Here is a 27,549-nt window from a genome sequence, read left to right as displayed (position 1 = left end):
CACCATGACGCACTGACCGGGTGAGGAGACTATGAACACCACCCTCTGGCAGTAATCGCTCCGTCGCGTGTCAAGGAGGCGTTCCTCAACCGTGAGCAGCAGTCGCTGTGGCTTAAATTGTACGAAACAACACTTGGAATGAGCGCTAAGTCGTACGAGAGTTACTGAATCTTACTGGAAGAGCTAGTGAGGTGCACTTGTTGTAAAAGAGTAGCAGCACTTCGGGGCCAAGAACACAGAGCACGTACTTGCCGCGTTTCGTTATGTCGAACTGGAACTTCCGCAAATTAAGATTCTGGGTGAGCTCATGCGATAGGAAGGTATGAGTTCTGGCCTAAACGCTGTCTTTCAAAGTGCGCGCACTGCACATTTTTTTCGCTTAACATAAGGTCCTAAATTCAGAGAAACAAGTTTCATTGTCAAATCATTGTCACTCCAGTTTCTCATACCGGCAATTCCCAATTGACAGGTGCAATGAGAAGAAGCAGTGAGCTTACGACGCAAATTAAGGCGTCTTTTTACGTATCCCCTCTTTTGTGTGTATGTGCGGTACGTTACACCGATTTATATTTATACTCAAGTCGACGTAAAAATGATATCAACAGCCATGTGAGTTAAGAATGGTCTCAGCCCACTCAACAGGTGCCGATTTAGTTAAAGTCATTATCGTAACAGAACTTTCAGTGCAGTACACAAGTTGACCGCCACGGTGGATTAGTGGCTACGGCATTACACGGCTAAGGACGGGGTCACGGGATCAAATCCCGGCCACGGCGGACGCCTTTCAATGGGGCCGAAATGCAAAGAACGTCCGAGCACCGCGCATTGTATGCACGTTAAAGAACGTCATGTGGTCAAAATAAAATCGGAGCGCGCCCTGCCCCCCCCCCCTCCCCACGGTGTGGCCCATAAGCAGATCGTGGTTCTGACACGTACAACCGCAGCCTTTAATTTATCAAGAGGTGAAAGATATGGGCCCTTTTTCACCCGACAGATTATTACACAACGACGACAGCTGTAGTGACGACAAATGTCCGTGACAATGGTGATCATGGCTTCGGAAATGTTAACGATTGAGAGTGCGATAGCTAGACTGTGCCATGCATGAAAGCTAGCAAACGTGGTGACGATATCTTTTCGATTTCTTTCTTCTGTCTTCCCGAGCAGCCTGCCCTACCAGCAGACCGACTACCACCATGCCCCAGTGGTGACCGGATCCCGCAGCTCGGTGTACCACAGCCGGCCAGGCTACATCGCCGAGCGCACCAAGACCTACATCCTCTGAACATTTCTTCCCCGACAATCACACTCCTGACCGACTTATCACCCATCGACCATCCCACAACCCCGCTCCTACGGAATGTCTTTTGTGGGTGAATAAAGTGGTTGTTCCCAGTGACGCCTTGTTGCAGATGAATTTATTTCGCGTCAGGCGTTGCATTGTCCGCACGGGAAAAGCATCTCGAGTGCGAATGAGCCCTTCGATAAAGTATATGCCGTTGGTACGACCAGAACGAAGTCTAGATCAAAGCATGTTAAGTGTTTGTGAATTTTGTCACACGAGGCGGCAGCGTCCTCCACATTGTGTGAGGGCGCTGTGAGATGTAACTTCTAACAGTTAAGCGATTTCTTCTCTGCACTTCCGATTACGCATTCATGCTCAAATATGACAAATTTTTTTTCTCCTAATGCGTCCGCAACTGTTGAAAAAAAGTAGTTTTACCATTTCCTGCCTGTAATATATTTATATATATATATATATATATATATATATATATATATATATATATATATATATATATATGCCAAAAACAGCTCGGGATGAGGGATGTACAGAGGGCCATCGGGCCCGTGCTTGCCTGGTTTCGTGGATAGGCGTATGATGTATGCCACATCGGAAGAGCCTACCCTCGTTTGGAACATTTGGTTTGGGCTACTTGGTGGCTCATAATTCAGGAATTAAACGGCGCAAAGCAGATGCACATAGACACGAGATAGAATAAACTTTATTGTCCAACGGATCAGGTTATCTACCCGCCAACCGACACGCAGGTCAGGGGGCGGGTGTCGCCGCCTCAGATGCAGGCTGGGAGGTCTTGGGTCCCAGCAGCCTCTTCAGCCAGTTGGACGAGCCGGAGCTGGAGCTCAGAGTCCGAGCTGCGCAGCAGGGTCTCTCTGGTGTCTCTAGTATACCGATATTGTGCGTCCCCCCGGGAGAGTATGCGGGCATTCTCATATTATGTGGTCGAGGGTACCTCTCGCCCCACAAAGATTACACCTATCGCGCCTGGCATCGACGCAAAAATTAAAATTAAATTATGGGGCTTTACGTGCCAAAACCACTTTCTGATTATGAGGCACGCCGTAGTGCGGGACTCCGGAAATTTGGACCACCTGGGGTTCTTTAACGTGCACCTAAATCTAAGTACACGGGTGTTTTCGCATTTCGCCCCCATCGAAATGCGGCAGCCGTGGCCGGGATTTGATCCCGCAGCCTCGTGCTTAGCAGCCCAACACTATAGCCACTAAGAAACCACGGTGGGTGGGCATCGACGCAGGCAGAGAACACATACCACAGGAGGGGCGCATCCCCCCCCGCCCCCCGGAGCCTCATAAAACCCGAGCTCTTGTAGGCGTGAAATCTTCGCGTCTCTATCGCGCTACTGAGTTCCTGATGTATGAGCTCTCTCTCTCTCTCTCTCTCTCTCTCTCTCTCTCTCTCTCTCTCTCTCTCTCTCTCTCTCTCCGATGTGCAGGCCTTCTTATGTTCCTGGCTTTGATAACGCAGCAAAGATCAGACGTTGATAGCGCTGCGAGCGCATGCGAGCGTATGCGACCTCACTGCGGCTTGCGTTTGGGGCCGCTAAGCTATAACGTGTTTCTGCTTGCGCACGCAAACGCAAACGCACCCAAGAGCTAGGAGCCCCAACGCCTTGCGTCCCCTAAACTAAAACTATCTAATGTAATAATTTTCTGAAGCTTCTTTTAAAATATGTCGTACTGTAAATCACAATTCTGCTTCCAACTGTTACCAAAATTACATTTGGTAGACATCAAGTGCATAAAAGAGAACGGCGTAGAAATTGACTTTCATTCAACAAATTTCTTACAGATCACATACTCGGTTCACATGTATTCAAACAGGAAATTCGAAGTCGGCCGGAAGCTAAAAATTAACGCACCGCTTTAGCATCAGCAGATGTTGTAGAAACGCTCCCTCGAGAGCAAATTAGTTTAAGTATGGGCTTGCTATGACGAAAAATACTTATTTGACAAAGCCACGTAGTGCGTAAAAGCAATTGTTTAGCATTGCTTTAATGCACGCCTTTCTGGCATTTAAAAAGAAAAGATATTCTTCTGAACTCGAGCAAAATGAATTAATATGTAATAGTGTACGAATACTTATATCCGGGGCCGGGCAAAGGCCCAATTAGGGTAATGCACACTTAACCCTCTGCGGTGTCTCGCACCAAAGATTCTTTAGTCCAGCATTTCAACTCGGATCCCCATTTCCTTGTTTCCGCTCCCCTAAAGTGGCCTCGAGTCACAGCATAAACGTGTTACTCTCATTCGATATGCTCATGCTGGTGATGACCCCGTACGACTCCCCCGCATTTTTATCAGCAGCAGCTTATTTTTTACAACGAAGCAGTAAGACTCTGGTTGGTCGGCATTTCTCGTGTCCATCTCCATGGGCAAAAATGTGGGCCAATCCCGCAGGTTGTGCGACACCGGGCCGATCTGCGGCGAAAGTGAAGCAGGCTCCAAACACTCGGCAAAGTGAAGTGAAAAGTGCTTACATTAACTGGAATCACGCATGCAACACACAGAACAGCACTCGCTTCGATAAAGAACGAGCACAAAACAAGCATCTGAGCCACATTATTGATGATAAGGCGCTCCTGATAACAATTCGAAGCACGTAGCGCTCCCTGCATGCGTTTACCGGTAAAGATTAGTGCTGTGCAAGCTGCCGCGGCGACGGCAGCTTGCGACGTGGGGAGTGACGTCACTAGCCTTTTGTATACAAAAGAACACACCTAGCAACTGATTTCAGGGTTCTTGCAGCATCGCTATGAGTGGGCAACGCATAAGTCAGGACTTCCGAGGAGCAGCGTGAATACGAGGAGCGGCAAAGGGGGAAAAAAGGGCAATACGACCAGTGGCGGCGTGCTGTTAAAATTACCATTACTCGCATTGCTACCATTAGTATACTATTACTCTAAAGCAATCAAGCGTTGCACACACCCCTCAGCAGCTGTAGTGGTGGTTTTCAGCAGCTTCGCCGGACATCCACTTTCGCAGGGCCGGCACGGCGAGTCAATTTTTTCATGTCCACTGCAGGAAGAAGGTCTCTCCCCGCAATTTACAGTTTCCACTGTCTCGCGCTAGCTGATTGCAACTTGTGCCTCCAAATTTTCTAATTTCATCACCCCACCTGTTTTTCTGCCACCCTAGAATGTGCTTCCCTTCCATTGGCATCCATTAGCTGTAACTCTAATGGTCCACCGGTTACCTGCGCTACACATTACATGGCCGGCCCAGCTCCATTTTTTTCCCTTAACGTCAAGTAGGGTATTGGCTATCCCCATTTGCTGTCTGATCCACACCGCTTTCTTCCTGTCTCCTAACGTTACAACAACCATTTTTCGCTCCATTGCTCTTTGCTTAACGACCTTAACTTGTTCTTTCGACCTTAGCTTCTTTGTTAACCTTCAATTGTTTCTGCCCCATTAGTTAGCACTGGTAGAATGCAATGATTGTACACTCTTCTTTTCAACGATAGCAGTAAGCTCCGAGTTACGATTTGGTAATGCCTGTCGTATGCACTCCCACCCAACTTTACCCTTCTGTAAATATCCATCTCATGATCAGGGTCCCCTGCGAGTAATCTGCCTAGATAAACGTACTCCTGCACAGACTCTAGAGGCTGACTGGCGATCTCGAATTCCCTTGCGAAGCTATTGAACATTACCTTTGTCTTGCGCATATTAATCTTCAACCCCACTCTTGCACTTTCTTGGTCCTCCATTGTGTGCTGCAATGCATCCCCAGTATTCCTGAACAGGACAATGTCATCTGCAAACCGAAGGTTGTTGAGATATTCACCGTTGATTCTCACTTCTGAGCCTTCCCAGTCTAATAGCGTGAATACATTTTATAGGCATGCAGTGAATAGCATTGGAGAGATTGCGTGTCCTTGCCTAACCTGTAGGCAATGTTCTACTTGTGTAAAAGCAAGGTAACTGTGAAAATTTTGTACGCATATCTCAAGGTATCCACGTATGCCTCCTGTACTCCTTGGTCATCCAATAATCCCATGCCAGCTGGTATCTCTACTGACTCAAATGCATTTTTATAATCAATAAAAGCAATATAGAGAGTTTGACTGCACTCCGCAGATTTCTCAATTACCTGATTGATAACAGGGACGTGATTCATTGTAGAATATGCCTTCCTGAAATGGGCCTGTTTTCTTGATCGAGTGGAGTTTTGCTCTGATTCTATTGGAAATTACCTTGGGGAACATTTTAAACAATAATTACAGCAAGCTAACGGGCCTATTATACTTCAATTCTTTAACACCTCCCTTCTTATGGATTAGTATAACCTTGGCATTCTTCTATAGCTCTGTGGAAATACTTGGAGTAGTGAGGCAAAGCATGTAAAGAGCCGCAACCTTTTGAAGTATGACATATTTTCCATCTTTGATTAAATCAACTGTTATTTCATTTTCTCCGGCCGCGTTCTCTCTGGACATGTCTTGCAAGGCCATTCTGACTCCATCGCTAGGTATAGGACGAGTCTCTGTGTACTGGTCTTCCCTGCTTACAAGGAAGGTTACAAGGTTGCGTGGCTGAGGTACTGTACAGGTCGGTATAAAATATTCCTGCTGCTTTTGCTATATAATCGAAATTGCTGATGACATATTACCCTGGTTGTCTTTCGCTGCATACATCTTGGCCTGTCCCGTGCCAAGCTTTCTACTCAGTGATCTCGTGCTGCAGCCTGAACAACTCATATAGCTCTAAGGCCCAAACAATGAAACGTTCCTTTCCTTCGAGCGCTTCCTAACCTTACGTGAGGCCTCCTTACAGCGAAGGACTGATGGAGGAAGCAAGCGTACTCTGAAAGCTCCCTTCACCCGTCCCCGGGACATGTCTTGCAAGGCCATTCTGACTTCATCCTTGTAGTTATAGAACGAGCCTTTGTGTACTGGTCTTCACTGCTTAAAAGGAAAGTTGAGTGGCTGCGGTACTGTAAAGGTTGGTATAGAATTATTCTGCTTGTTTTACTATATAATCGAAATTGCTGATGGCCTATTATCCTGCTTGCCTTTCACTGCATACGTCTTGCCCTGTACCATGCCAAGTTTTTTTTCTTACTGGTTTCATGCTGCAGCCTGAACAAATGATATAGCTCTAAACGTGCACCTACACTGCATGTGGCTGCTTTTCATCTACGGCTGTGGCTACAAAGCAGTGTTAAACAGTCAGTACAATTAGTTCGCACCTATGGCTTCAATTAGGAAGCGCATTCGAAAAGTGCGATCCCAACTGACGTGAATGAACATCAAAACAGCCAGGACTATTACGCTCACAGCTGATATACGCAGGCTGCTGGAGATTAAAGGCCGACTGCAAAAAAAAAGAAAGGATTGAACGTGTAAAAAGCCTTGTTTCAGATAGCGTAGGTAAATAAAGAAACCTTCGTTTGAAATACGGCAAGAAAACTTTGCGTGTGAAACACGGTTCAGTTGATCGCCAGAAACGCGCAAAAAAATATACATTTTCGACACCGAAGCTAGAAAAAACGCGGCTGCTAGCGCTCGCCGAAAATACCGCAGGACCAAGAAATGAGAGCATCGTAGAAACTCCTCGGCATGACTGCCGAGGTTAGGTGGCGCCAGCATCGCGCTGAAAATCTCGGCTACGATGCACTGAGACTTACATCATATTCTCTAACATCCAGGTGAATGCGTTGGCTGCTTCGGTGCCATCTCAAAGCTCTTTTACTAAGAAAATTACGCAATTACATCAAAAATCATACATTTGTATCAAATTATATAAAACAGCACTTCGGCTAAATTGCTTATAATATATGGGTATCATAAACAATTCAGCCGAAGTTAAATGTTTTATAATTTGATACAACTGTATGATGTTTTATATAACCACATAATTTTTTTAGTAGCAGCGTTTAAATGGGCCCTAAGCGGCTGACACGTTCGCCTGGTTGGCCTTTAACGCAGTTGGCCTTTAAGGAGCTGGTTTCGAACGCGGGACTGGCAACGCAAGAGACGCCTCGGAGTCGCGTGTCGCCGTCAAAGCCCCGGGAAGGAATTCAAGATCAATTCACTTGCCCGGCGCCAACGCCCCAGAGACACCCCGTCGCCGAATGCACTCTGTTTCGCGACAATCCAACAGCAACGGGAGGCAGGCATGAAACGCGTGTCTTTTGCTCGACGCTCGCGACTAGAATAACCAACGAGCGGAGAAAACACGTGTTCCTGTGGAGCGTGGCATCGCTACAGCAAGCATTCTTTCGGCAACCTTGCTTGCGCTCCGTTTCAATTGAAGAGCTTTCACTGTCGATTATTCCACAGTATCTGGCGGATAAAGTAATGGGAAAATGCACGGAGGAAGCCCCGAAAGCTCATGCAGCAGGAAAAGCAACAGAACGTGCGAAGAATTTGCGGGAAAAGAAATGTCGAAATCTGTATTTACTCAAAGAAGCGTAATGCGGGCGACGTTTCGGATCCTTTTGAAATCGCGCAATAATGGTGACAAATGCCCTCTTGCTTACAGAACGCATGTCCAAGGTCCCCTTCCCCTTTTATAGAGTGCTTTACTGCTCTCAAAAGCGGCCAGTCACATAATAAGCTATGTGCCATTTCGAGGTATAAAAGCACCGACTCAGCCAGCAGATCCCTCACACGTCGGCGAAGCTACCAGTAACAGCTCCGTTCAAATTGTCAAGCATCATGAACGCCTTCGTGAGTATACACATCGCTATGATGTCGGTCGCCTAGCGCAATGCACCGTTTGCATGCTTTTTTTTTTACATTTGAGACATCGCGACGTCAGCTTCTAAATACCAAATGTGAAAAGTCTTCTTGTGTCATCTATTCAAGTCCTCGGATAGCCATCAGTGCTGGCTACTTAAAAGAGAAGTCTGCACTCTACCTAGACAACACTGTCAGAGAAGCCCAAGAGACCGATATTCAAAAGCTGCAGATCATACTTGACAACGTACGTTATACCGAAGGTACGAAATGTGGGTGACGCATTACTTGTAACGCTTGAGGCCCGGTCACACTTGGCATCGTCGCCCTCGAGAACAAGTGCAGTCGTTTTTGTTGTTGCCGCCTGCACGGCTGCCAACTTTGACAAACTGAGTAATACGCATCCCGTCGGTGCTCACGCTTGCCTGTGGACGTATTTCTGGGACGATCACTTTCGGCGATGCTATCACTTCAGCCATCAGACGCGCGTTGATTGGCTGCTTGGGCAAAGCCGGATGAGCTGATTAGCTGGTTGAGAACCACACGTCACGCGTAGACGATAGTGTATATCGCCGAAAGTGACTTTCCGAGAATACGTCCCCTGGTCATTCAACTTGCGCAGCGTATTTCTTCAGCCAATTGATGTTACATTACATGACTAATCCTGCTTCTCTGTTACCTTTTCTCCGAATAACCTAAGCGACACTACCGTCTCCCCCCTAGACTTTAGCCATCGCCTGCCTTCTGGTTGCCGGCGCCCACTGTGGCGCTGTCTTCACCTACGGCGTTCCGGCCACCGTGTCCGTCGTTCACCACCAGCCTGTGGCCAAGCCTCTGGTTCAGCAGCACCTTGTTCAGCACGTGGTCCAGCAGCCCTCGGTGGTTCAGCGCGTAGTGCACCAGCAAGTGGTCCACCAGCCTGTGCTGCACCAGCAGGTGGTCCACCAGCCAGTGGTGTACCAGACCGCGGTCAGAGCTCCCGTGGTGGCGCAGCACAAGGAACTCGTGCACGTGCCCCACCACGAGCACGGCTACACCATCGAGCACAGCAGGCTTGTCCAGCCAAAGTCCACCGTCATCCACCACCACCCTCTGACCGGGTAAAACAGTTGCACAGTTATTTTTATTTAATTTTTCTTTTTATTGTTTGGCTTGAGACAGCGCTTTTTACGTAGGTAGTGACAAAGCTGATTCGCAATACTGTATCGAGAACAGTCGCTTGCGGTAAATACGGGCGAAATAATATACAAGGTATATTACACAGGGGTATTACATAGGAATATTATACGTGGGTAATTGCAGATCACTGGGAGAGGCCTTCGTCTTACCGTGAACACAAGGATATGATGATGATGATGGTGCGAGACAGTTCCATTGTTATAGCACTTTCTTGTGGTGACTGTTCTTGCACTGTTTGCATACAGCACAATCACGTGAATGCGGCTTGTACAAAATATGGTGCCTTGGAGTTCATGGAATGCGTATTTGTGGGTGTGGTCTTTTACCCTGCCCCTTGTTTTCTCGCGCCACACACAAATATGAATGCGACGTATGTCACTGTCTTCTTCACGGTCCAGTCTCGTGTTGTCCTTATTGCCGCTTCCACTTTAAATCCACTTTTTTCTTCCTTCTTCTTCGACTACGTTCGAGACTTGAGGCGACTTCACTGTGTCTTGCTTTCCCTTCCCGTGCAGCCTGCCGTACCAGCAGACCGACTACCACCACGCCCCAGTGGTGACCGGATCCCGCAGCTCGGTGTACCACAGCCGGCCAGGCTACATCGCCGAGCGTACGAAGACCTACGTCCTCTGAACATATCACCACCCGCGGTCACCCTCCTGATCGGCGTATCATCCATTCATCACTCTTCGGCTGCTATTTTTCACCTGGGAATAAATGTGATGTTTCTTCCTCCACAACTTTGTCGTGCAGCGTCTGCTTCGAGCTGGCATTCAGCTACGCCTGTACGAGGCGAATAGTGGTTCACTCGATGGATTGCCTGACTTCGTAAAATCTTGGTTGGTGATGCATCGAGAAAGGGACCTGGAGTAGATTGATTGATTGATTGATTGATTGATTGATTGATTGATTGATTGATTGATTGATTGATTGATTGATTGATTGATTGATTGATTGATTGATTGATTGATTGATTGATTTTAACGATCCAAATGAACAGTGGCGCTATGACAGACGCCGTTCTGAAGGGCTACGATATAATTTCGGCCGCCAGGCGTTCTTAAGCGTGAACATAAGTTCTTAGTAACCACGGCGGCGGCATATCGATGGGGGCGAAATGCGAAAACACCCGTGTACTTAGATTTACGTGCACGTTAACGTCGTCGCTCAATGTCATGGCTTAGAAAAATCAAGGAGAACCAGGCAAGAGATACGGAACCGCGAAGTGACTTCCCCGCAGTTTCAATGGGACTTTTGAAGTATTCACGTTACCGAAGTAACTCGGTGCCTCAATTTTTCTTTTTATTTTAATAATTTTCTGAAGCTTTTCTATAAGATGTCGCACTGTAAATCACAATTCTGCTTCCAGCTGTCAAAAAAAGTTGCATTTGGTAGAAATCAACAGCATAAATTAGAACGTCGTAGAAATTGACTCAACAAATTTCTTGCATATCACTTAGGTGGCTCACGTATATTTAAAGAGGAAAAACGAATTCGGCCGGAAGCTAATGGTTAACGCATCACTTTAACGTGAGCAAACGTTGTAGAAATGTTCGCTCAAGAGAAAGTTAACCTAAATATGGGCTTGCCATGACGAAAAAATATTTTTTTAAGAAAGCCACGTGGGGCGTAAAGAAACATTTAGCACTGCTCTAACGTACGCCTTTCTGTCATTTAAAAAAAACTATATTTTTCTGCGCTGAATATTAATATGCAATTGTGTACAAACACTTAGATCCGGGCAAAGGCCAATAGGGTAGTAAACACTTAACCCACCGCGGTGTCTCGCACGAGAGATTCTTTAGTCGAGCATTCTAACTGAGCTCTCCATTTCCTTTTTCCGCTTCTCCAAGTAGGCCTCGAGTCACAATTTAAATGTATTATTCTGATCCGATCTGCTCACACTGCTGATGGTTCTGAACGACTCATCCGCATCATTATCAGCAGCAGTTTTTTTACAGCGAAGGCTGTTAGGCTCTCGCTGGCCGGCATTTTTCGTGTACGTGTCCGGAGGCAAAAATGTGGGCTATTTCCGGAGGTTGTCCGGAACCGGGCCGACCGGCGGCGCAGGTCAAGCAGGCTTCAAGCACTCAGCAAAGTGAAGCGAAAAGCGCACACGTTCTTTGGAAACACGCATACGGCATACAGAACAGCATTCGTTTCGATAAAGAACAAGCGCAAAACAACCATCCGAACCACGTAACTGATGACAAGGCGCTCCTGATAACATTTCGAAGCCCGTAGCGCTCCCTGCATGCGTTTCTCGGTAAAGAGTACTGTTGCGCAAGCTGCTGCGGCGACGGCAGCTTGCGACGTGGAGAGTGACGTCACTAGCCTTTCGTATATAAAAGAACCAGCCTAGCAACTGATGTCATTGCTGTTGCAGCACCGCTATGGGTAGGCAACGCATAGTTAGGACTCCTGAGGTGCAGCGTGAATACGAGGAGCGACAAAGGGAAAAAGAAACGGCAATACGACCAGCGGCGGCGTGCTGTCAAAATTACCGTTAAGCCATTGCTACCATTACTCTAAAGCAATAAAGCATTGCATACCCCCCTAGGCAGTTGTAGTGGCAGTTTTCAACAGCTTGGCTGGGCATCCACTTTCGCAGGGCCGTGATGTCGAGTAAATTTTTTCTATGTCCACTGCAGGACGAACGTCTCTCCCGGCAATCTCCAATTTAAACTGCCTCGGGGCTAGCTGATTCCAACTTGTGCCTGCAAATTTTCTAATTTCATCACCCCAGCTAAATTTCTGCCGTCCTCGAATGCACTTCTCTTCCCTTGGCACCCATCAGCTGTAACTCTAATGATCCACCGGTTACCTGCCCTACGCATTACATGGCCTGTCCAGTTTCGTGTTGTTTTTTTTTTCTTAACGTCAACTAGAAAATCGACTATCCCCGTTTTCTGCCTGTTCCACACTACTTTCTTCCTGTCTCTTAACGTTACACCAACCATTTTAAGTGCGGAGCACTTTAGGGGCCCGGGATGTCCTCCGTCCAGTGTGGTTGGGCGTCACACACCCAGGCTGATACCGAAATTAGTCCAGAAAGGGTGACGTAGGCTCTCTGAATAGACCCTGCGAACAAAGAGCCGGTCTCTCCCGCCATGGACGCCGAACGGTTGGCACGGATCGAGCAACAGCGGGCGCTTGCTCGCGAAAGACAGCGACGCCGGAGGGCCGCCGATTCGTCTGTGCGACAACGTGAAGCAGAAGCCAAACGTCAACGAAGAGAGGGAAATCCCCAGCTTCGTCAGGAAGCAGTCAAGGCTCAACCACAGCGAAGGAAAGCGAATCCTGCGATTAAAGCTGAGGAAGCCCTAGCGAAACGTAAGAAAAGGGAAGCTAGCCCTAATTTGGTGAAAGGTCAAATGCCAGCTGCACGCACACGTAGGCAACCGAATCCCCAACCTCAAGTTCGAGACACACAAACGCAAAACACCGAAACACAGAAAAAGAAAAGCTAAACACAGAGAAACTGCAAGAATAAAAACACAGAAAGCGAAAGCGAAACATAAATAAGCAGAAAACAAACACAAGGTACTCGCAACAATAACGCGAGGGAAACACTGCTCCGCGCTTCCGACAGCTTTCATGCTGAGTGGAACTGCATCTATTTTTTTCCGCTCCATCGCTCTTTGCTTGATCTCTTCAACTTGCTCTAGAGCTTCATTGTTAACCTCCAAGTTTCTGCCCCATTAGTTAGCACCGGTAGAATGCAATGATTGCACACTTTTCAGCTACAGTAGTAAGCTCCCAGCCAGGGTTTCGTAATACCTGTCGTATGCACTCCAACACAACTTTATCCTCCTACAAATATCCTTCTCATGATCAGGGTCTTTTGTGAGTAACGTGCCTAAATAAACGTCCTCCTGCACAGACTCTATAGGCTGACTGGTGATCACGAATTTCCTTGTCAGGCTATTGAACATTACCTTTGGCTTGGGCATAATAATCTTCAACCCCTCTCTTACACTTTCTTGGTCCTCAATCATGTTTTGCAGTGCATCCCCAGTGTTGCTGAACAGGACAATGTGATCTGCAAATCGAAGGTTGTTGAGATATTCACCGTTGATTCTCACTCTTGAGCCTCCCCAGTCTAATAATTTGAATACATTTTCTCAGCGCGCATTGAATAGCATTGTATATTGTGTGTCCTCGCCTGACCCATAGGTAATTTTCGATTTTTCTTGCGGAGAAGCAAGGTAGCTGCGGAAATTTTGTACATATGTCTCAAGACATTCACGTACGCCTCCTGTACTCCTTGGTCGTGCAATTGTCCCATGACTGGTGGTTTCTGTGGTGAATCAAATGTATTTTCGTAATCTATAAAAGCCAGATAGAGAGGTTGATTGCACTCCCCAGATTTCTCGATTACCTGATTGATGAAATCGACGTCATCCATCGGAGAATACGCCTTCCTGAAGCCAGCCTGTTTTCTTGGTGCAGTGAAGTCAAGTTTTGCTCCGATTCTATTGGAAATTACCTTGGGGAACATTTTAAACAATAATTACAGCAAGCTAACGGGCCTATTATACTTCAATTCTTTAACACCTCCCTTCTTATGGATTAGTATAACCTTGGCATTCTTCTATAGCTCTGTGGAAATACTTGGAGTAGTGAGGCAAAGCATGTAAAGAGCCGCAACCTTTTGAAGTATGACATATTTTCCATCTTTGATTAAATCAACTGTCATTTCATTTTCTCCGACCGCGTTCTCTCTGGAAATGTCTTGCAAGGCCATTCTGACTCCATCGCTAGGTATAGGACGAGTCTCTGTGTACCGGTCTTCCCTGCTTACAAGGAAGGTTACAAGGTTGCGTGGCTGAGGTACTGTACAGGTCGCTACAGAATATTCCTGCTGCTTTTGCTATATAATCGAAATTGCTGATGACATATTACCCTGGTTGTCTTTCGTTGCATACATCTTGGCCTGTCCAGTGCCAAGCTTTCTACTCAGTGATTTCGTGCTGCAGCCTGAACAACTCATATAGCTCTAAATGTGCATCTACATTGCAGGTGGTTGTTTTTCGCCTATGGCTGTGGTTACGAAGTAGATTTAAGCATTCAGCACAATTCGTTCGCATCTATAACTTCAATCAGAAAGCGCCTTCGAAAAGTCCGATGCCAATTGACGTGAATGAACATCAAAACGGCCAGGACTATAACTCTCACAGCTGATATACGCAGGCTGCTGGATATTAAAGGCCAACTTGAAAAAAAAAGGATGGACCGTGTAAAGAAGCCTTGTTTCAGATAGCGTAGGTATGTAAAGAAACCTTCGTTTGAAATGCGAGAAGAAAACTTTGCGTTTGAAATACGGCTCACTTCATCACCAAAAGCTCGCAAAAAATATTTTTTAGCGAAGCTAGAAAAACCGCAGCTGTTACCGCTCACCGAAAATACCGAAGGTCCAAGAAATGAGAGCATCGTAGAAACTCCTCGGCATGATTGCCGAGGTTAGGTGGCGCCAGCAGCGAGCTGAAAATCTACGCTACGATGCACCGAGGTTTACATCATATCCTCGAACATCCAGGTGAACGCGTCGGCTGCTTCGGCGCCATTTAAAAGCTCTTACTAAGAAAATTGCACAGTTATATAAAAAAGATACATTTGTGGCAAATTCTATAAATAACTTCTGCTAAATTGGTTTTAATATATGCCTATTATAACCAATTCAACCGAAGTGAAATGTTGTCTAATTTGCCACAACTGTATGATTTTTTATATAACCACATAATTTTCTTAGTAGCAACGTTTAAATGGCCCCTAAGCGGTCGACACGTTCACCTGGTTGGCCTTTAACGCAGTTGGCCTTTAAGGGGCATGTTTCGAACGCGGGAATTTCGACGCAAGAGACGCCTCGGCCTCGCTCGTCCCCGCGAACGCCCCAGGTAGGAATTCAGGCTAATTCACTCGGCCGGCGTCAACGCCAATGCACTCTGTTGCACAACAATCAAGCAGCAACGGGAGGAAGGCAAGAAACACGAGCGCAGAGCCTTTTGCTCGACGCTCGCGGCTAGAATGACCAACGACCGCAGAAAACATGCGTTGCTGTGATGCATGGCATCGCTGTAGTAAGCATTCTTTCGGCAACCTTGCTGTCTCTTCGTTTTAATTGAAGAGCTTTCACTGTCCGGATCGTTCCACAGCATCTGGCGGTGAAAGTAATGGGAAAATGTAAGGAGGAAGCCCCGAAAGCTCATGTAGCAGGAAAAGCAACAGAACGTGCGATGAATTCGCGGGAAAAGAAATATCGAAGTCTGTATGCACTCAATAAAACCAGCTTGCGGGTGACGTTTCGGATCGTTTTGGTGTCGCAATAATGCTGACCAATGTCCTCTTGTTTTAAACGCATGTCCTAGGTGCCCTTTCCTTCTTACAGCGTATTTTACTCGATAAACAGGCCAGTCACATAAGAAGGCGTGTGCCATTTCGAGGTATAAAAGCCCCCCAACTCTCTGCCAGCCCATCGCAGACACGTCCTAGTCACCAGTAGCAGCTTCGTTCAACTTGTCAAGCATCATGAACACCTTCGTGAGTATACACATAACTATGCTGTCGCTCGTCTAGCGCAATGCGCGGTTTGGAGGTATTTCTTTTTACATTTGAGACATCGCGTCGTCGGCTTCTAAACACGAAACGTGAAAAGTCCTCTGCTGCCGTTTATCTAAATCCTCGGACAGCCATCAGTACTGCCAGCTTAAAAGAGAAGTATGCACCCGCGGTACTGTCAAGACGGCGTCGTCAGAGGATGTCAAGAGGCCGATGCTCAAACACTACAGATTATGCCTCACACCGAAAGCTAAAGGTGCGAAGTGTCGTGACGCATTACTCGTAACCCTTGAGGCCCGTACACACTTGGCACTGTCGCCCGCACGAACAAGTGGATTCGCTTTCGTCATGCCGCCTGCACGGCTGTCAACTTTGACACACTGTGGAAAGCAAGTTGGCGCCAAATTCTTCCCTGGCGACGTATTCCGGGACGCTCACTTTCGGCGATCCTATCGCCTCGGCCATCAGACGCACGCTGATTGGCTGGTTGAGCAATATACGTCACGCGTAGGCGATAGTGTATATCGCCGAAAGCGATCATCCGAGAATACGCCTTGTGGTCATTCAACTTTTCGCAGCGTATTCTTCAGCCAATTGATGTTACATTACATGACTAATCGTGCTTCTCTGTTACCTTTTCTCCGAATAACCTAAGCGACGCTACCGTCTCCCCCCTAGACTTTAGCAATCGCCTGCCTTCTGGTTGCCGGCGCCCACTGTGGCGCTGTCTTCACCTACGGCGTTCCGGCCACCGTGTCCGTCGTTCACCACCAGCCTGTGGCCAAGCCTCTGGTTCAGCAGCACCTGGTTCAGCACGTGGTCCAGCAGCCCTCGGTGGTTCAGCGCGTAGTGCACCAGCAAGTGCTCCACCAGCCTGTGCTGCACCAGCAGGTGGTTCACCAGCCAGTGGTGTACCAGACCGCGGTCAGAGCTCCCGTGGTGGCGCAGCACAAGGAACTCGTGCACGTTCCTCACCACGAGCACGGCTACACCATCGAGCACAGCAGGCTTGTCCAGCCAAAGTCCACCGTCATCCACCACCACCCTCTGACCGGGTAAAACAGTTGCACAGTTATTTTTATCTAATTTTTCTTTTTATTGTTTGGCTTGAGACAGCGCTTTCTACGTAGGTAGTGAGAAAGCTGATTCCCAATACTGTTTCGAGAACAGTCGCTTGCGGTAAATACGGGTTACAGGGGTAATACACAGGGGTATTACATAGAAATATTATACGTGGGTAATTGGAGATCACTGGGAAAGGCCTTCGTCTTGCCGTGAACACGAGGTGGTGGTGGTGATGATGATGATGATGATGATGATGATGAGGATGATGATGATGATGATGATGATGATGATGATGATGATGATGATGATGATGATGATGATGATGATGATGATGATGATGATGATGATGATGATGATGATGATGATGATGATGATGATGCGAGACAGATGCGCGACGTGACGAGTTATTGAGAAAACCTAGCATTTAAGGAGTGCCGGATCACACACCGTAGGTCTGACATGCCGCCAAGATATGGTAGCCGAGTAATTAGCCGCAGTAATGTTAAGTATGCTAACATAGAGAATTGGTCAATTTGGCGTCGATTCATTATTATAATTTAATGCAAAAAAACTTCGCTGTGACACAGTGCGCGTCAGATCATGGCCTTCAAGATCGGAGAGCGCGCGCCGCATTTTCTCCGAGGCCCTGGTAAGATATGCATCACATCCTTGCTCCGTCCGTAGACTATGGTCAGGTATATATATCAGAGCTATCTATGCCCGTATCAATCGACCAGAGCGAACTTCAGTTTGAAGATACTGCGGCTAGAAGAATACGTCAACCTTCACTCTTTCGACTGGTATAGCACTTTCTTGTGGAGGTTGTTTTTGCACTGTTTACATACAGCGCAATCACGTGACTACGGCTTGTAAAAAATATGGCGCCTTCGTGTTCATCGAATGCGTGTTTGTGGGTCTGGTCATTTTTCGCTGCCCCTTGTTTTCTTGAGCCACATACAATTATGGATGCGACGAGTGTCACTGTCAGTGTCTTCTTCGCGGTCCAGTCTCGTGTTGTCCTTATTGCCGCTTCCAACTTAAATTCACTTTTTTTCCTTCCTTCTTCGACTGCGTTTGAGACTTGAGGCGACTTTACTGTGTCTCGCTTTCCCTTCCCGAGCAGCCTGCCGTACCAGCAGACCGACTACCACCACGCCCCAGTGGTGACCGGATCCCGTAGCTCGGTGTACCACAGCCGGCCAGGATACATCGCCGAGCGTACCAAGACCTACGTCCTCTGAACATTTCGCGACCCACGGTCCCCATCCTGATCGGCGCATCATCCATTCATCACTCGTCGGCTGCTATTTTTCACTGGGGAATAAATTTCATGTTTCTTCCTCCACAACTCTGTCGTGCAGCGTCTGCTTCGCGCTAGGATTCAGCTACACCGGTACAAGGCAAATGAGTGGTTCACTCGATGGACTGTTTGACGTGGTAAAAGCTTGGTTGGTGATGCATCGAGAAAGGGACCCTGAAGGAGATTGATTGATTGATTGATTGATTGATTGATTGATTGATTGATTGATTGATTGATTGATTGATTGATTGATTGATTTTAACGACCGAACTGAACACTGGGGCTATGACAGACGCCGTTCTGAAAGGCTACTTATGTTCACGTTTAAGAAACCCTGGCGGTCGAAATTATACAGCGGTATAATTTCGACCGCCAGGAGTTCTTAAACGTGAACATAAGTTCTTAGCACACCAGCGATCACCATGGTCACGAATCGAACCCGCGACCTCGTGCTCAGTAGCAGAACGCCAGAGCCACTGAGCCACTCCGGTGGGTGAACGGAGTCATCGGCGTCTCGTGTAATTAGCAAAATCTTACGAAGAAAAGCCCCCAAGAATTTCTCAGAAAGAGAAACATCGTCATTTGACGATAAAGTCGTCATGTTCCAGGTGCTGAATGCAGCCCCGCCACCTCTGCGAGGCAGTCGCTCTGTCCGCATGTCTTCAAGAAGCGAAGCCCCGCGTTTTGTCGCAGTTTCAAAAGCGTTTAGCTTTCTTTGGAAACTAACTGCGACTTTTGTGAGTGTCAAACCGTTTTCGCGGGCCACTCCCGAAGATACTGCAGTCTGATACAGCGGTAAGTAGCACGCGGCAGTGCGGTACCACCGAGCGGTGGTACCGGAGGTACCGTGCGGAGAGGGGAGCGTACTCGCATTCTCTTCCCTCCTGACAGCTAGCGTTTTGAGACGCCGTCGTTTGAGACGCTGCACGCGGTTCCGCAATGGTACAATTGGCTAAGTGGCGCTGGAAGTCCCTGTAGGCCCCGCGTACGGGTAAGGCACGGTTGGTAAGGGGAACGCCACCCGTAACACGTGGGGCAACATAGTGCCTCTAGCAACCACCACACAAAGCATGCCGAACGCATTCTCGGATAGCAACCGGGGTTCGTTCTAGCGGACTTCTTTTCTCTCTCTCTCTTCTTTTATTTTTATTTTATCTCGTGTCCTTTACCTATTATGAATTTTCCTTGCCGCCTTACGAAGCACAGGGTAGCACCAGCACAGGTTGTTGATATTGGTGATGTTGATGCTGATGATGTTGATGATGATAGTTACTATGTTCATGATGACGCTGTCGTTGATGATGACGACTGATGTTCTTGATTATGCTGATGATGATAATCAGCAAAGATTTGACTCGTACCTGTTATAAGTAATAGGCCGCGAAATGATCCTATTTCAAGAAGTTTTGCGCTGGTTAAGCTCCCTGTCTTTCTGTCGGATCATTCTCGACATCTTCGCTCTGTCAAGTGACCTGGCCAGAACGTTGTCAGATGGGGAGGTTGAAAACTTATCAGACAACTCGAAGAGCGGGACCACAGTATTTTAACCAAATGAGCTTTGCGGAAATCAGTAAGATTGAGAAGACTCGCCAAATCAAAAAGAAAAGTACGTGCACCAACCAGAGTCACGTAAGCTTCGCGCTACTTACAGAACAAGAGCTTCGCACCAGCACTCCCTTTCATAAATTTTTACCCTCCAACCTGCCGATTTTCTCAGAAGCCTATACTGAGCGCCTATACCAACATTTGTTGCACACGCCATGAAATCAACAGTGATTGGAAAAGGGATTTCGCGAGCAGCCTGCGTCAAGGGCACTTCAACTTTTCTTGGCAGCGTTTGTACAGCTCTCTCTCGCTGACCCCCAATGGTGGAGGAGAATATGCGGATGCAGTGGAGTCTGCCGACATTAAGCTTAGAGCACATCTTAGATTACGAAGTGCACTTCCCGAAGGCACCCTTAGAACATTCTTGAGAATTGCTGCGGAGCCCACAAACCGTAGCTTCCGAAGCGTTTGTTCCAGATACTCTCCGAGAAGCAATCGACACGCCATGTGCGACCGTTGCGGACGTTCACTACAGAACTGCTCCAGAAGCGGACTCGAGAAGCCGAAAGTAAGAAAGCGTTCTGTGCCGACGAAAAAAAGAAAAAGAACGATCGGCAGAGATTACGGAACCAGCTAGTTTCTGTTGCGATGCGTCGAGACCATTGCGACGCCAAGAAACGCGAAAGAAATCGCCGAGCCGATGTCGACACCCTCGGAGCAACCGCCACGGCTCGAAAGGCGTACGTCAAGGCATCGTCGAACTGCACGGAGAGACGGCGCGCGGTCATGAAGCGGCAGAGCTGCGCACAATCTCCCGATGCAATCGAGACCTCTTCTTCGGAGCAACGAAGCGAGGCATAACCGAGAAAATCGGTTGTAACGAAACCCACAAGCCCATCGGGGTTCCGGACATAGAGACACATTTCTTTATTCGGTTCTGTTCGCTTGGCCATACGATTAGCTCGCTAATCCGGACGACAAGGGTGATTTATGAAATTGTCCATTCATCCATAGTGCGCACGCATGCGTAACTACGCGCTTTCACAAGTTAACTACACTGTTTTGTCGAGGCCCGGGTCCCGGAACAGGACTAGGATCGCCTTCGACACTACCAGCGCTGCTCCAAGGTCAGTATGACGTTACATCTGTGTCGGTTACGAAACAATTCGCACACCTACAGGCACAAACTGTTCCGTTCTGCAGGCGTAAAAATCCGCGTCCGCTTCTGCGGTGAAAACGGCCGGAGAAGTACGTCGTGCATTGAAAGAAATATAACTCAAGGACTACCTGTAGTGCTAGATTCCAGTGAAGGTTCCAGTAAACAGTTACAGTATATACGCCTGTGCTAGTGTACAACTACCAGTAACAAAATAACAGAGCGATAGAAAGACGAGGCCATCGAAAACGACATGACCAGCGCTCAGGTCAACTACATTTTTCTAACACCGAAAGGGATTTATAGCTTCGACAAAAAAAAATTTACATAGCATGGGATCTCTAACGGTTTGAAACTCCTCAGGACCTCACTGAAGTTCTTGACTGACTGACTGACAGAAGACGCAACGCTCCGTTCTTTCCTCGCACGCTGAGAAAAATCGGTTCATTTATCTGCAGTTCAACACCAACGACAGGAATTATTCCCTCCGCCTACATCAACACCTCTGACATGTCACCTTGCCTAATATAGCGAGTTTTGCTGTACCGCTGGCTATACGGTTGTGTTAGCAACAAAACATAGTGAACCTTCTCCGCGCATTCGCACCGCAGACCCGCTATCTTCTTGGGCGCACGCAAGCGCAAGCAGTAAGACATACCAGACAAGCGCATACGCAAACGTCCACGGCACATAAACGCGAAATAGATAAAGTATGGTATGGTATGGTATTCCTTATGCGATGGCGCACACCCACTGTGGGGGATTGGCCAAGATTTGGATGAAATTAGGCTATCTTTATTAAAAACTGAAAATGGTAAAGCTAACTGGAGGAAATGAACAAAAATAAAATGTTTAAGAATTCAAGACAATCTATTTGTAGCAATTATAAAATCCTCCACGGTTGAGCAAATATCCCTGTGGCACTGTCCAAGAGAGGAGGCTCCTAGAGAAAGGATATTTATAACTGAAAAGCTCAAACCAAGCTGTGTAAATCTTGATTCTAGATTTTTTCTTAAAGAAGTGAAACGGCGGCAGAAGAAGAAAAAATGCTCTATTGTTTCATCTTCTCCACAGACTGGGCACAGAGGGGAGGGAACCAGACCAGCCCTGTGACGATAGAAGTTTAATTTTGGTATTCGACAACGTAATCGGGTAAAGATGACTTCAGTTTTTCTGGTGTGAAAAGAATTTTTAGGCCAAGGGAATAGGAGGTGTCGATATTCTGAAAAATTTGCTACAGCTGGGTTCAAAAAGTCTTGAGTAATTGCATATCTCCTGAATCTAGTAGTCGTCAGGTAAGCTATTGTAGGAAGTAATGGTAATACAGGGCCACTCAGGGCCGCTCTCGCGAGACTGTCAGCCATTTCGTTCATGACTAATCCTTTATGCCCAGGCACCCAAAGCAATCTAATTAAATTTAGGTGGGCAGGCACTAGAAAATGAAATGTACGTAAAAGGTTAGTGACACAATTTGCTGTGAGCGAGGAACATAAGGATAAAGAGTCTGTTATAATTACTACCGCCGATGTTGACAAATTTAGTTTGCGTAAGACTAGGACCACAGCTAGAAATTCAGCCAAAAATACGGAATAAAAGTCCGGAATCCTGATTGCAAACGACCAGTTTAGAGCGGGAGAGAAAATGCCAATTTTTCTTTTCTTTTTTCACAAACCAGAATGGGCACCGACCAGAGAAACACCGCGACTCGGTAACCTCGTGCGCCTAAACCGCTCTTCGTCAAACTTTTTTCTCTTCCGAGATTCAGCTGCCGAGATCGTACCGCCATATCTCTAAGTCACCGGATCTAAAGAAAGAAAGAAAAAAACAAACTAGAGTGAGCACAAGGCGCCGAAAGCTTCGGGCGGCAGGAAAATCAAAAGAGACCACTAAGAGAGTTGAACCGAAAGCCACTTTTCTTCGGAAAGGGCATGCGGACGTTCTGTCACGTTTCTAATGTTCGTTGTGAACAGGTGAAACGATGGGTTGTTTACGAAGCTGGGTATCGGCACTCCCGCTGATACCTGATTTGCCTAAAAAAAAGCAAAGGTAACGGGTATAAAAAGCAGCCCGCCTCGCTCGCAGAACACTTTCGCCTCCGCACCCACCGGTTCTAACACCTTCGCCTTTTTGGTCTACTTCGTACTGCCAGCCATCATGAACACCTTCGTAAGTATATGCATGTCACTGTGCTCGATATTGTCCTAAAGCAGTGCTCATGACTAGCAAATTTGACTAGCAACATGTACTGGTCCCGTACGGACGTTATGAATAACGCGAGTTAATTGTCAACGCTGAACAGATATTTCGTCTGTGTGCCGGTGCGCTTCAAGATATGCTCAACATTAACCAGCTAACCCGTACGTCTCGCCATCTTGTTGAATAGTCAATCACGTGGTTAGTGCGGTTAATTACCCACACGCGGATACTCAAGGTGGTGTCATGTGGAGGTTGTGGGTTCGGCCTTAACCGGCAGCAGGTTAGTCGTTCTTGTTGTCCTTAGTGGCAGTGGCACATGCACACAGTGGGGGATTGGCCATGAATCGGGTGGTTAAATTAGGTGTATAAAAAAGGGAGTTAACAATTTAGTTTTTTCCTTCACTTTCATTCTTCTTTTTCTTTTTTTTTTTGTAAACTCTTCACTTCAAACACCAAACAACTGTTTTCCCTATGCGTCCCTAGCTTCATTTTCTTCCTGGTTTTTTATGCTTGTAACTGGCATAAGTTCGAGCTCCTCGATTCCCGCCATATTACTCGCCCAAAGTATACCAGTGAAGCAAAATTTCGTTTTAACTAAACTGACGGAGTCCTCTGCACAATGACAGAGCTTCCAGTGAAGGTATTTCCCGAAAGTGCACCAACAATGAAAATCCCTTGGCCGAGCCTCTTTCCTTTCTTGGGGAACTGAGCAATCAACGCACGACGACGCCCTCGGAAAGCTCTTTCTTTTTCAAAAAAAAACTAGCACCGTCACTGCACTGTAGTGCAATTACTCGTACAAGCACGGAAACTATATATACGACGAGAATATCGGATTACGGTGGTGTCTGCAGTGCGTTGGTATCATGCCCCCCCTGCTTAATTTACCACCAAAACAATGCTTGAGCATCTTCACCACCCCAGGTTTCTCCAAAAGACGCCATTGTTCATCTCAGTTTCCCATTCTCGAGCTGTTCTCGCAGATATCCCGCACAACCTTGCCTTCATGTTTTCGAGTCTCTTCAGCTGCGCTCACCAATTTCGTTTCCACCCTTAACACTAGTCAATTTTTCTTCTTGTGGGAAGGTCGCGCATGACGTCTTTCCACACTACCGGCACGAATCTTGCAAAAAAAATTATTTATGTCGCGCATTATCACGTTCGCATCGCGCTGTCCTTAAGCACTATCAACGAACATCTTTCCCGCCACCGGCACTGCTCGCCTTTTTTGCCCAGCTTCACGTCTCAAAGGCAACAATATAGAATACAAAGGTGGGCAATGTGTGCGGGTCATGCTCAAGACTTGTACAGAACGCGCGATGGCTCAGCGCGAGAGGGAGAACAGTGCGCATTGGTTACGGCCCCAGAATTAGCGCCTTGACTTGTGGCTTGACTTGACTTGTGACTTGTGGCCTTAGCAGGGGTAAATTTTCCTGATGAAGACGCCTAAGGATTTCCAGAGTTTTTGCTAGGTGCCCCCTCCATAGGAGCGATACGCTCTTCCCAGGAGTTTGGTTGTAGGAGTGAGAGTACCTTGTTGATATGTCTTATGCGCTACGTGGCTGGCTAAGTAGACGAATAAACGACAAATGTCTACACTTAATGGCATCTACTTGGTCCAACTTGTAAGCATAAGCGTTATCTCCTATTCCTTCTTGCCTTCTCTTGAAAACTTAACGCGCTGCGAACTCAAACGCCAATCACCTATTCCCTCCCTATTCCCGTTTCCACCGCAGACCCTGGTCGTCGCCTGCCTCCTGGTTGCCGGAGCCCACTGCGGCTCCGTCTTCACCTACGGCGTCCCGGCTGTCGTTCCCGTGGTCCACCAGCCCGTGGTGTACCAGACCGCGGTCAGGGCTCCCGTGGTGGCCCGCCACAAGGAGCTGGTTCACGTCCCGCACCACGAGTACGGTTACACCGTCGAGCAGAGCAAGCTCGTCCAGCCAAAGTCCACCGTCGTCCACCACGACCCGCTGACTGGGTGAGAATTCGCGATAAACGTTCAGACTTCGAACAGCTGATGCTCCTCGGTTTTGCCGAGGACCGCCGCACCGTTTTCGTCGCATGTATCATCTCTCGAAGACCCTTTACAGCTAGTGTAAAAGCCAACGAAAGAATTTTCGTCCAGTTAACAGCACCGCATTCGAACGTCGTACGACCCATGCATGCCTTCTGGCTGCAGAAGGCCACAAAAGCGCCACTGCGATTTCTGACAGCAACTGGTCTGTGACACGGCGGGGATAAATAACTCTGTCGGCCAAATCGGCACTGCATTTTCTCTCCTTCTCTTAATCTTGTCCTCCCTTTCCCCATCGCAGCGCAGCTAACTTGAGTGTCCTGGTTAACCTGACTGCCGCTGATTTCTCTCTCTCTCTCTCTGGCCCGGTCAAATGTTCACGGGATACGGGGTCTGAGAAAAAGCAGAATATTAATTTTAATGCACCTGGTACGAACCCTGGATTTTAGACATGCTACGCGTAGCATTGAGACAACATACATAGTGATGTTCTCTTTCAGTGACTGCGGGCTATAACTGGGGAAATATATGATACTTTTTCGCGGAACCCTGGTACCCTGCACTTTTGAATCTGCCTGTACGTCAACAACGGCCGCTTCCGAGATAGACGGTACGTGATTGCTGTACCCTAATGCATGCGGTTACGGACAGGAAGAAAAGAACGCGACACGTCATTGCTCATCCGTCAGTACAGAAGACGACAACACTGTGCTGTGTCTTGCCTCCTCTCCGCCCTGCAGATAATCGTGAGAAGTAGGCTACAGCTGTAGGGCTTATATAGGGAGTCCCAGCAAGCTCAACTTAGTGATATTAACATAACTGGAAATATTAGCCCAGCCGGGTGCCTGGCGGGCTTATTTTGATCATGAGGGCGAAACACGAAAAAGAATATGAAAAGTCTAGATGGTAAACGACGATAAGAAAGATGTGCTCCAAGCTCTTTCAGGACGTAAACACAGATGGCGCAGACGAACGCCGTCTACTTTTCATCGCGGCGGGCATTGTCTCCAAGTTTTCGGAAGCACGAGTAATCGGTATAGCGGGACACTTCCTTGGAGGAAACTACACGCTTTCGTATGGTGATTACTCACGCACGCTAGTTTATAATAACTGTGCTTTTCAGGGCTGAAATAATACGTTAAATAGCTGTCTCGTTTTTCTATCGCTGAGCAGCCTGCCGTACCAGCAGACCGACTACCACCACGTCCCAGTCGTCACTGGTTCCCGGAGCTCGGTGCACCACAGCCGGCCAGGCTACATCGCCGAGCGAACCAAGACCTACGTCATCTGAACGTGCCGCGATCAGATCCCGCAGCGATTTGCCGACCAACTGTCACGCCTACCCCCTCCCCGTTTCTCACCACCTCTCACGTGTGAATAAATGGCGATGTTTGTTCTCCAAAAGCTTCTTCTGGTCAATTCTCCCCCACCCATATTTACGTGCACGAGCTCTACGCACTTTGCTGTACTAAAGAGGCAGTGTACTTGGGGACACAGTGACAAACTTTGACCGACACGGACTAGCATGTGGATACATGCATTAACAAGTGCCGAACTGGAACTAAAAGTTTATTTCTGTGCGAGAAGCGAAAGCGATTGCAGCGCAGAAACAGACAAAGCACAAGCACCAAAGACGGACACAAACCCCCTCCCCTCCCCCCCCCCCCCCAATCCGTGTCCAGACACAGTGCCCGCCTCTGTGAGGCGGTGTCCGTCTCGTAGCTTGGGCCTTTTGGGGACACGACACGTTCTCGAAATTTGCCCCGGATTGAGTGCTAGGTTGCCTTAACAACGCGTATGCCTTGTATGTCGATGAACAATACAACAGACCGTCCCGGGCACTCGATTTTTCGAAATTCGACCGGGACGTCTATGAAAGCTCGAGCGGGGTCTTCAAGATGGCGTCGATAGCTCGTTTACGCGTGTCTTCTGCTTGGCCAAGCTTCCCGTATCAGCAAGAGCGGTTGCTTTGATATCGTATAAAACGTTACATGTTCATACAGCTAGACTTATTTCTCTTTAGGGTTCCTTTAAAAACGCAGGAACAAGGTTAATTTGTAGCAGAGAATGACGGCATAAAGGTATAGCTCGCGGCACTGCAATGTTTGAATAATGTGACGCAGCATGACCACGTCTCAAAGAATGACACTTGCAACTTCCGTTCAGGTTACTGTTACACATAGTGTCTTTATTTCACTATACGGCTGGCTGCATATGTCACATGACCCAATCGCGCCTTCGTCATGCGCGCTGCCAAATGTTGTTCGCGTGCATGCGTACAACTCGTGCAGCATTTTCGTCTACAAATGCACTGCAGCCAAAATGTGGAATGCTCCTCCTGGTGAAATGCCGAAACAATCATTTAGTTTCATCGTTTTTCTAACCACACACTAAGCCAGTCGTTCCAGCAGATTTGATACAAGACCCGGCAGATGAAAACGAAAGAAAAGACATATGCACAATATTATTGCGCGAACAAAGATATTCAAAGAAAATATGATGCTGATGCAATTGTTCTAATTATGCTA

Source organism: Dermacentor variabilis, chromosome 8 (genome assembly GCF_050947875.1).
Source record: "Dermacentor variabilis isolate Ectoservices chromosome 8, ASM5094787v1, whole genome shotgun sequence".
Lineage (NCBI taxonomy): Eukaryota > Metazoa > Arthropoda > Arachnida > Ixodida > Ixodidae > Dermacentor > Dermacentor variabilis.
This window is presented reverse-complemented; position numbering follows the sequence as displayed.